Here is a 12,189-nt window from a genome sequence, read left to right on the forward strand (position 1 = left end):
TAACGGTGCGTTTAGTACGTATGATTATGGAAGTACTTTTATGTCTATATATGTATATTTGATATATAATTAACATGGAAACGACCTTCGGATGGTCACCCATAATCCCACCAGACCACATCCAAATCGAGGAAAAGGAAATAGGGTGGATGGCCTTCCTAAGCCCTTTAAACATTATTTATACGTCTATACATATATGGGCATGCAATTTATAATATAAAAGCATAAATAGGTATTTATAAGGCATTTGAAACATAAGTATTATTTTTAAAGAAGGATTGACTTGATGTCAATCTATAAAACCATTTGAAGGTGTAGATTTGATTAAAACAGTTGAAGTATAAGGAACATTTGTTTAAATCACAGTTGCAGTGTAAATTCGAAAAGTAAATGGGTTTGGAAAACATTTAGAAGTAAAACAGTTTGATAGACAGTTTGAATAGTGATAAAATCACTGGTTTCCCTAGTTATTAATCACATGTGATTAATACAATCACATGTGATTGAAACGATAACTATAAGTATTTAACTTGTATTCCCCCCTTGAAAGCATATAAAAGCATTTAGAATATTTAAAAAGGTTGATTAAGGGGGTATGAAACTCACTTGATTGATTGAAGAAAGCGAGATGGAAAACAGGGCAGAGTTTCGTCTCGGAAAACGGATTTTCCTCGGGATTCTCGGGAATCTCGGGAGTAAAATCGACCCTCGGGACTTGAGCAAAAAGACCAGAGTTTCGGGTTATAACGGGCACGGAAAACGAGGCAAGGTTGTGAGAGAGAGGAGAGAAATGAGCAACATTTTCGGAAAGCCTCGCATCCTATTTATAGGAAGGCTGAACCGCCTCCGTACGCGGGGCATACGCTCATACACAGCGCGTACGCGTACGTCATGCATGACCGAAGCCTCGACTGCCTCGGTTCGGATGGGACGGGTTGTTGGGTACGCGGGTCGGATGGGACGACGGGTCGGACGGGACAGCGGGTCGGACGGGTCGGAGCTTCGGACGGGTTAGATTTCTTCGGATAGTGCGACGTGGACGATCCGAGACCCTCGATCTCAGTACGCGGGGCGTACGAAGGTACGCAGGGCGTACTTCGGTCCAATCCGATGACTCCCCTTCGGATATTACCGGGAATTTATAATTAAATTTATATTTATTATAAATAAACTTCAAAAATTCATATCTCCCTCATACGAACTCCGTTTTTGACGTTCTTTATATCCACGCGAAGGTGAGACCATGATCTACAACTTTCATTTAGATTCCGTTAGCAAATTCCGAAATTATTATTTTATTATTTATTTATTAAAATGACGTGATTAAGGAATTTCTTCAAAAATTCATAACTTCCTCATCCGAAGTCAGATTTGGACGTTCTTTTTATGTACGCAAACCTTGATATGATTCCTACTACTTTATTTAATCCGAATAAGATTTTTGGAAGGTTACATTTTGACCTAAATTTGATCGGTTTTACATTACATTGACTCGAAATATCGGGTTGTCACATTATTCCATACCCTCTTCTTGTTATTGTTGTTGTTGTTGTTGTTGTTTCCCTTTTGTGGTTCTGGTGTAGCAACCGTCGAGTTCTGATGGCCTCCGTAGTCAACAAGAGATTGTGCCAGTTCCTTGGCACTTTCAAAAGTGTCAGGTTTCAAAGCTATCACGCTTGACCGAATTTGGGGCGACAGTCCCCAAATGTATCTCTCTATTTTCTTGCTCTCAGGAGCAATCATATCTGGACAGAGGATTGCCAGAGTTCATGCTCGAGTTTTTGAATCTCTCCTCGTGGACAGTATTCTCTCATCAGCATGACTTTTAAGCACTCCCAGCTTATGGAGTTTGCCACTATCAGGGTAAGTACCTTAACGTAGCCATTCCACCAAGCTAAAGCTCTATCAATAAGGGTGAAGGTTGCAAACTTGACTTTGCTGTGCTCGGGACAGGAGCAAATTTCAAAGACTGATTCTATCCTTTCGATCCACTGCCTCAGAGTCATCACGCCACCAGTTCCATAAAACATTCGGGGTTTGGCATTAGTAAAGTCCTTATAGGTGCATTCTCAGGGTTGCCCATGACTCTCGCCATGGTTGGATAGGTGTGTGCCAGTTCCCGAGCCAGTAGTACTCGAGTTATTGATCTATGACATGGCAGCTGCTACCGCTGCGGTGACTGCTGCTTGGAACATGACAGCATCAAATTGAGGAGGTGGAGGTGGTGGTTGTATAGGTGCTTCCCCACCGTTGTTTCGCCTTGGGTTTCTACGCGGAGGCATCCTTCAACTATAGGTTGAAAAGATAAAGATAAGAATTCCATTTAGCAGAAAATGTATATCAGGAAATGACACCACCCAGCAATGTGTCGCTTGTAAACACATCAGGGTCCTCTTCTTTTTTCCAAGTTACATAGTAACTTATGTGTCCCTTTGTGTGGCTGACAAACCAAAAAAAACACATTAATATTGCTCTGTAAAAATATTTGGCAATGTATTTTTTAGATTAACCTTAATTTTTTATCTACTAAAAATATTTACATTTTTGTGTAAAACTAAAAGATTACTAATAATATTACAAATAAAAAAATAGACGAATTGGAAATGTTAAATATTTATGACCAAATCCATAACAATACAAAAAAAACACCTTTTGTGATATGATCTTCAATGGCGTTCTTCAGTGATAAAGCTTCCCTCCAATCTAGTGCATTCTACAATACAAAACCAAATCACTTAATCACTCATAAAATCCATGCCAAAAAATAACAAACACAACAAATAATGTAAATCAGACAGTCAATGATTCCTATTAAATAATTTGACTTAATGTGGCTGTTTTGGAACCTTAGAATTTTGCTAAGTTGTAATTACTTGTTACATTTAGTACTTTTTATTTACATACTTCATAAATATATAATTATTCATATCAAATATTTAAAAATCTATATCATTATTATATCAGATAACTTTTGTTTGGATATTTCGTTAATTTGTAATCTTTTTGTCAGCTAGAATTTACATTCAGACCGATTATCAAACAAATAACCCATTTTTCATTCGCATTAGTTCCAAACAAAAGGGTAAAATAGTCAGTGATAGTTCATTCAGCTCAAATAAGAAACACCATTTACAGATAACACTCAATAAAGAAAAAAGAGAAACATACCCCAGAGTTTCCTTATTCATATGATTATAATTGGCCCATATTCCCATCAAGCACTTAATCATATGATTACTATCAAATAGAGAAGAGAGTGTCAACTTGGCGCATTTTTGTTTTTGTTCCCTGTGGGGTAGGTTGTAAGGAGAAGGATTTGAAGATAGTTAGTTTTCTTTTTTTATGCAAGTGACATACTTTTGGATGCTTTCTTAGCTATTTCTTATAAAAAAAGTAAATAAAAATGTGAAATGAGAAGACTTTTACCAAAAATGTGCTGTTATCTACATCTCATGATAGTCATTCAATACATCAACTCCGTCGGATGTTAGTAATCTATCTCTAGAAAAAGAGAACATTGGAATCACTAATTCTTGAGGTAATTGGCAAGAAGTAAAGAGTATTAGAGTAATAGTATGTACCTCAATTCCGGAAGGAGAATCGATCATATCACTGTTCCGTTTGCATATGAGATTCTAGCTATGTGGTTACTTTATTAAAAAAGATGTTACATTTTTTTATAAAAAAAATAATATAGAATAACAAAATATACTTGTCAAATGTTTTCATGACGAAATAATTTTTTTTTGTAAATAATTAAAAAAAATATTATACAAACCTTTCATTGTCTGAGGGTTGATGGTTGCTATGAATCATGTTGGAATTGGATCCTACAGATCAATTATGATTGAAGTTAATTGGTATTGGTCATTTCGGATACCTTAAATGGTACTACATGAGTACATGGTGTTAATCGAGATGCAACATGATGGGTATTGTGTGAGTAATTCAAAAATCTGATTTAAGCATTTTATCAAACAGTTGGTGTGCAACATTAAACTTACTTTGAAATCTCAAAACCAACTGGGTGCGTATAACCGAATTGTATTCCTGGGATACGATGAGTCATCCTCCTCACATAACCTGAAAATAGAAAGTAAAAATAATTTGAATTTCAAGTTATGGCGAAATTGGTTAGCAATTGTAGATATTTCTGGAAAAAGGGGTAATCTTTTTCTTCCTGTCAAAGAACATTTGATAGGTTTTGGTTTCATAAGTGGTTGCCTAAAAGAAATTACAGGTTCGGGTTTATAAATCAGAATTGCATCAGACCTTAATCCGAATTGTATCGTACCTTCAAATAACAATAAAAATGTAAGACCTAAGCACCAATTTGAAAGATAATCACCTGATTCGAAATCCTCACAGGGTCGATTTTAAGAACTAAATAGGGTAATTATGAAGTCGGTGATGGTGGTGAGAAGTTAGGTGCGTAAGTCTTTCCGCCGATTTCTCACACAAATTCTCGTAGATTGTTGGAACATAAGGCGTTGTCAAGATGAAAGCTCTCAAGAGTGAAGCCGCAGGGTAGAACACCGTCGCTGCACCCTCCGATGATTAGCACCGCCGCTATTGAGTGCCACCAGTTGTGCAGTTAGTGCAGTGGTTATGTGATTGACGAACGGAGAGCTTGAATTGAACAATAAGGAAATACCCAGAAACAAATGCGGTGGAGAAATTCGGTGATTCTGAAGGGTTTTAGCCCAAGTTGAACACTTGAAGCCAGCTTTATGAGAAAAAGGGGTTAGCATAGTTGGTCGGTGGTTAAGCGGTGGTAACGACCATCGAAACAACAAAGAGATGCAAAGGAAGTTTCCAGTCGCTGGAGAGATGAGGTGTTGGATGAAGATCTATCTAGATGAAAACGTAAAAGCCGATGGAGATCCAGGATGAAGCAGTGATTCTTGGAAGAAGTGACGTCGGGGTGGGGCGATCGTCTGCCTCGTCTCCGCTGGTGGGACGTCGACCCCGGATTGTTGATGATTGGTTGGGTACAAAAGAGAGTCGATTTGGGTGACCAGTGGTGGAAGGTAGATCGATTTGTGGATGGTCGACGACAGAAGTGCAGGGTTTGAACTTGGAAGAAAGTATCGATTCGTACAACAATTAAGCATGAATTGTTGATGATCAACGACAATTAAGCCTAGATCATTGGAGGATTTTGGATTCCATGTCGATTGATGATAACGACTATGAAATATGGATCGGTTGTGGATCCAGATCTGAAGGCGAGAAAGTGACGACTCTGGATTGAACGGACGATGTTGCTGCTTCCGAACATCGAGTCGTCACCTGGCTCAGAGACCGGAAGCTTAGAGGCGAAGGAGAATCGGGAGGTTCGGAGCGATTGGACCTCTGGCTGATTTATTAGGGTACGAAACTTCGAGAGGGAAGAATGACGCAACCACCGCGATGTTAAATCTATCAATCATCGGAGAATCTTCAATGAAGGCGGTGGTTGTTGATAGATGTAGGGTGGTTGTTAGAGGGAGGAAGGAGGGGTCGACAAAGAGGGAGGAGGTTGATGAAGTCGGTGAAGAATCGGAGAAGGGAACTACCGATAGAAAGACTAATCACGATCTGATATGTTTATTTGGGGAGCTAATTACCAGTTCTCTTAAATGCCGTTATCTTATTTTATTAAGATATCCTTCCTTGTTTTTTTTCTATTTATTTATAAAATTGTCATCAAAGATCTTAGCCCTTAACTTTTTTAATTTAACGGTCCACTTTTAATTCTCAGGTTCTAGAGGAAATATGAGTTCTCAAATGATCATTGCTCTCTCTCTCTCTCTATATATATATATATATATATATATATATATATGGTAAAAAATGATTAAAATTAGTTAACATTTATTGAGAAAACCTAAAAATCTGAATTTGCTTTTTTGGAAAAGTTTCATTTTTCTATCGTTCGAAAAACATCTGAAAACTTAAAAATTTATCCGGCGTGACTTTCTTACCATTAGCCTTTCTTAAAAATGTCAAGTTCAAATTCTTCCATAAGGAAAAGTATCTTTGGAGATTTTATTTATTACACATGACAAGACAAAATATCATATTTTTATATTATGTTTGGTGTATATAAAATTCATAATGATTTTATGTTTCCTTTCTATCAAAGAATGGATTTAATCTTGGTCTTTTTTAGCTTTTAATTAAAAAAAAAAAGAAAAAAAAAGGAAAAACAACCTTCTAAACTAAAAGCTACTTCACAAAAGCGAGCTTTTGTGAGTATATAGTTTTTCTAATGAAATTTTACAACTTTCTAAAGCTTATAATTGGGATAGATATGTGATTGGCATCCCTATATATACTAATTTTAGCGTGCTAATAAGAGAAACTCTTGCTTTAACACATTTAAGTTTAGCTTTTTAATAAAAAAGAAACGGAGTAGAGGAATTAATCAACTCATCAGGCTCATGGCAAGAAGAGTGTTGGTTCGAATCATGTCACATTTCATATGAATCATCCTCTATAACAACAATAAGAGATGATATTTGTAGCACTCCAATTTTCATACTATATAGTTATATAACAAATAATTGTTCAATCATCTCCCAAAATCAATTCTATAACTTACATGTTAATTATATATATACTAATTTTGAAGTGCCAGGTGAACAGTATATTCTTATCATTGGCTGATTTTTTTCCTTTTTTTTTCTCCTTTTTTTTCTTGTAGGAGATTAGTGTCCTCCACACCTACTGTATTACCCAATAAGAAGTCGATCGGTGGCCTATCAGTTGTTAACCCGATATCCCACCGCCCATCTACTTTCTTTCTCCGATGTTTTGATCGACAATTGCATCCAACCCTTTACGTTTGACTGCTTCTCCGTTTTCTTCATCGTTTGGATTTCATCAAGGCTCCAGAGGGAAACATCAAGTGGGACGTTGGTGGTGATTGAGATGGAATCGCAAATCGGTGGCGAACGACGCATATCTATTCGAATCCGTAGGGTAGCACCGTCAACGTTCCTCACCTCGATTTCTAGGGTACATACCTCTAAAATATTGGTACATTTGTCAATCGGCTCCAATTTGTTTTTCAAGTTAGTCTACAAATCAAGGTATAATTCTGAATACTAAAGACGAAGCTATAACTTCTATCTATCGAGAACTTTTGTGCAGACCTTTATAACTTTCAACAGTCTGTGAATGAAATCTATTTATCCATCACCATTTTTACTTAATTCTCAAGAAAATGCCGAAATCTTGCATTTAGAAGTTAGCATGTGCGAAATCAGGTATGACCCCATAGTTGGATTCTGGGGAGTGATGAACCAACCTTGCCTTGAGATTATTGGTGCTTCTCTTGATAAATCACAGGTAAGTTTCCTCTTTCTACCTGTACATGTTTCTCAGTTTATTCCTTCTTTCTCTACTAAACAACTTTTGAATTCTGTAAAAGAAATCAAAAGTTTTTTTTAATACATATCAGAATATTCAACTTTATATCACTATGTATTGATTTCCCTTTCAAAATTTTCTTCATCCTGCTTAATTTTACTTTGTTATATAAGCCAATCGTTAATGGAGTTTTTTTTCTCCTTTCAAGTTAAATGTTATGTAAAACTGTTTGGGTGATGAAACAATACATATGTGTCATGTTAAACTATGAGTTTATGATGCACATAAGTTGTTTGATGAAATGTTTCAAAGAGAATTCAACCCACGTTTGTATCATAAGATGGACATGGACAGTATGTCTCTCAACTTACTTTCTTTCTTTCTTTCTTCCTTTTTTTTTTAATTTCTTTTTCCTTTTATTCTAACAAAAATATTTTATATTTTCTAGATATGTTGCCATTATGAATTCAATTTTTTCTGCTCAAAGATCAATGGTGTGTATAGATTCATGTGTTATTGGATGACAACATTCTGCATTCCTGCAACAGGTGAGTAAACTACAAATTTGTCCCTCTACTTATCTACTAAGTTTATGAAAATGACCATTCTATATATATATATATATATATATATATATATATATATATATATATATATATATATATATATATATATATATTGTTGTTGTATGATTTGCAGGCTTCTTATTCAACCCCGGTCAGGTATGTTTGTTTTTGGAAGGAAAGTATTATTAGCATTACTTTGAAAGCAAACATAAATGTAATCTAAGTTATAGTGTAATCTCTATCCCAAAAAAATGTTGACAATTAAATCACTAATAAATAAAGATAAGGACCCTAAGAGAAAGAAATGATAACATAATTTTAGTTGTGATTGCTACTAATAGTCGTTTTTTGGGGTATTTGTTAGGTGATCAACTACACTCTGTTAATTCGGTTACGCAATCGAATACAGGTCAGGAAAAGTCAACGGGCAGACGTCATGGAGTTCCTTTTTCTTTTTAAAGACATGTATGTGTTGTGTTTTGAAAGAATTATTTTTATGCTTTTGAAACAAATAGATACATGGTTCTGATATGTAACTGCTTAATTTTAATAGTTATTGACATTCAATAAGTTCTTGGATCCAACATCAACATCTTTGAGGTATAAAAAAAACCATATCCCTAAGATCATTCTCTTCTTTCTTTGATGATTAAAAAAGTTTTCATTATGTCTTTTATTTCATATGGTCATTGATGTTCACTTTTTCTGGGATTGTGTAAAAAAATTACAGCAATGAAAAGGATAATAAATGAATTTTGTATTAAATTCTAAAAGTTGAATTTTGTTTTGTTTTTGCAAATACCACAACTGCCTAAGGTGACATCAATCGATATAACATCAACATGAATGAAAATTCCAATACTTTTATACACAAATTTTATAATACATAAGAGTCATAGAAATAATAACTTTGTTTTATTAAAAAAGCCCTTGCAGAAAAAAGTGCTTGTAAGATTTGTGTAAGTTATCGTTTGGATCCTGTCAAAGCCTATTAACTTGCACATAACCCACCTGTGTAGAGTCCACACACACAATATAAAATCTTAGTATTTATCCAAAGTTTGAGCAAAACAATCCAAACTTTTACCTTAATATGTACCCTAAAATAATTATGTTCTAAAGATGCATATAGCATATATTACCAAATCAACCAAAGATACATATCATATAAATAACATCAACCAAAAACAGAGAAGAAGTTACATGTGTCGTCGTATCCAAAAAGGAGACCTGCAATTCCAGCAACAACATTTAAACCCAACACAATTGATTTTTCATTTGAATCTGATAGAAAAAAATACGGACAAGTAGCTGAGGTTTTTTTTTTTTTCCTTTAACATTAGTTTATGCCCTTTCATTGATATTTTGTTATAGTTTTCTTACCAGACTTGAAGTTTGTAGATATTTGATGGTCATAATGAAGTTGAAGGTAAATATTTTCTCTAATTTTATCAACTTATGCATTAGATGTTGTGTAATATCACTTAACGGAAAAGCTGGCTCCATTAACCCATTAACAACCTCCTCATGAGATTTATTCGACAATACATTACCTTCCAAAGGTATATCATCCATCATATATTTCATTTTTTTTATTAAGTTGATTATAATAACATTGATTTGACAAGATCCTTCTTTAACAGTTCAATGGTTTTCGTTTTATGGAATCTTACATGTAACTATCCATTCCTATTTATCTTACAAGGATTCTATTAATAATATCATGTGGTGACATGCTATTCTTGACATTAGATTGCAAACACTAGAGGTTATCATTGGTTAAGTTTGAATAAGCTAATTCCCTTGAACCTTTCTTGCAAATTGAAATCAATGTTTATTACCAACCTTCTCACAGGATACAAATGGGAATAAAAATTGATGTCATTTTTTTAGGGATGTGATTTCCTAAAGTCCACATGTAATTTGAAAGAAACTTTCATTATGCACACCAACTGCTTGATAAAATGCTTGAACCATGTTAATGCATTTATATAGAGAGTGAAATTCAACTTGATATATGTGACAAATGATGCTAAATAGCTGATGATCAGGCTTATATTGTCCTGTTTTTCAGGAAGTTTGTGTTTTAATTTTTTCAACTATATGTAAAGCATTGTAAAGTCTGTTGCTATTTTCTGTTTCTTAATAAATGAGTATAAAATGCCCTCCAACCCTCGCAACTCTAACACCCGCAACGCGAGATTCTTCTCTAGTTAAATACTAAAGCGAAAACAAATAAAATAGAATATAATCTTCAACCGAAGAGCTTCGGATGTTACGTCTTTACGAAATTCATTTGTCATCTTGTTGATCAAGCCTCTCATTGTCCTTCTTACTGCCACTTGATAAATAGTTTTCTTAGTTGCGTACATTTAAAGTTTCTAAATGGGAAATCCTATGGCCTAGCGAGTTCGTGTTTTCACATAAATGTTCATCACTTAAAAAAACAAATAGTTTTATCATATATGGTCAATAAATCATACCGTAAAACATATCACCCAATGACATGATTTAAGAGACCGGTTAATTATCTAGAGAAAGAACCAAATGTCTGTTATCTTTCCCCTTGGTACAACCTATCAATTGCACTCAAGAATTTTAAATATCCAAGGAAATGAGTATACTTTTCAATTCCCATCCCCGCTGATCACACATAGGTGTCATGCCCACAACGATTAAACACTCACACATTTCCACTAATTTGTCATCCCAAAAAAATCACATAGTAGATAAACAAGTCAAATTACATGTACACGCAACTATATTTATCATAAAACATATTGTAAATAAATAGTTAAAAACCGCATATAAAACACATGATAAACATTTTATGTACGAACAACCACATAACACGGAAACCTCACCCAGCAGATGAGGCGCTTAAAATAGTCTATCCCTGCCAACCAAACGTCCTACAAATTTCAACGGATATCTCTAAGTCAAGTAATCTGTCACTTAATAATTCATCCCCTATATTATTCAATGACTTTGGTTGTGTGACTCGTGTGTTCCTATCGGCCAACAAAAAGTTTATGATTCATCATGTTCTTTTTAATGTGTCATTTCTTTAATGATATTTTAACATATAAAATGTTTAATATATCGACAATGTTTTAAAATACTTACCAATATACTAGCGAATAGAAGTACCTGATAATCTAACGTCTCTTGCCATATTTTCACAAAAGTTGTGTTTATGTGATAAATGCATAAAAATCATAAATTTAGTAAACACACTTGAATATAAATCTTAACTAAAAGTACTACTAAAATAAATATTACTATAATATTTCAGGTACCATTTTGTAGATTGCACAAACTTTGTAAGTGCCTGTATATTTGAAAATCGGCCAAAACTTTTAAAATGATTCAAATGCTAGGGGTAAACTTGTAAATTATGAATCTAATTACAAAGAAGAAAACGTGGTGTGTTAGCTTACCCATTTTATTTAATATTTCAAATTTAATAAAGTTAAAGGGGATCTGGGCCTTGAATAAGCCGATCTGAAAAATCTAACAGTTATCTTCTTCACCCGGAAATAAATAAATATATTTCCACCATTTTTGTAAATTCAAGCTCCCATTTTTCTATAAAATGAAATAATAAAGTTAGATAACGTACTAAACTTATCTCCGTTTTCCTTTATCATTGCATTGCGACCAAAGCAAATAAATCAAATTTCAAACATATAGTTTGTTAGAGATTACCAACCAAATCAGATTTCGAATTCCCATACACGCATTCATATTTTCGGCCAAATTAGAACACAAGGACTCAACTAGACATTGAAACACTACAACACCAAACCGGATAAACACGCGGTTCATTGTAGAGAGCTTCCTGGTTTTAAGTATAGACATGATGTGGTTCGGGATGTTCTCTTTAATGCTTGTTGGCGTGCTGGTATTTCTGTGAAGAAAAAAACGCCAGTGAACTTTTTCACGGACCGGCAGGATGGCAGGTCCACACTTAGACCGGCTGATATTTTGATCTTTGGATGGATAAGAGGGAATCATGTGTGTGTGGATCTTACTGAGGTCTCTCCTCTCGTTGGTTTGGGGAGCGGGGGTTTCACAGCTGGGGATGCCGCTTTGAAAGCCGTTGCGTGCATAGTGGTAAAGCACGAGAATGCATGTAGAGAAAATCAACATGTGTTTGTTCCTTTTGCATTCGATACATTTGGTTTTCTCGCACCAGAGGCGGTGGAGCTCCTTAATACAGTCCAACGGGTCATGCATTCTAATGTCATATCCCCTAGATCCACTA

The 12,189-nt window shown here is 34.7% G+C and overlaps 1 long non-coding RNA gene across 5 annotated transcripts; it reads right to left on the reverse strand.

Moving 5' to 3' along the window:
- Window positions 1-1,399: 1,399 nt before the first annotated feature.
- LOC145093562 (uncharacterized) lies at window positions 1,400-5,611 on the reverse strand. Of its 5 annotated transcripts, none has more exons than XR_013702921.1 (8): window positions 4,349-5,609; window positions 4,005-4,083; window positions 3,779-3,830; window positions 3,582-3,650; window positions 3,427-3,501; window positions 3,169-3,288; window positions 2,650-2,713; window positions 1,400-2,289 (listed from the first exon to the last, which is right to left on the reverse strand). It is a non-coding gene; the product is annotated as an uncharacterized LOC145093562 (long non-coding RNA). The 5 variants fall into 5 exon arrangements; XR_013702920.1 differs by having other exon boundaries at window positions 1,400-2,440; window positions 3,427-3,495; window positions 4,349-5,608; XR_013702919.1 differs by having other exon boundaries at window positions 1,400-2,440; window positions 4,349-5,607.
- Window positions 5,612-12,189: the final 6,578 nt, after the last annotated feature.

Source organism: Lactuca serriola, chromosome 3 (genome assembly GCF_051521515.1).
Source record: "Lactuca serriola cultivar US96UC23 chromosome 3, Lser_US96UC23_V15, whole genome shotgun sequence".
Classification (NCBI taxonomy): Eukaryota; Viridiplantae; Streptophyta; class Magnoliopsida; order Asterales; family Asteraceae; genus Lactuca; species Lactuca serriola.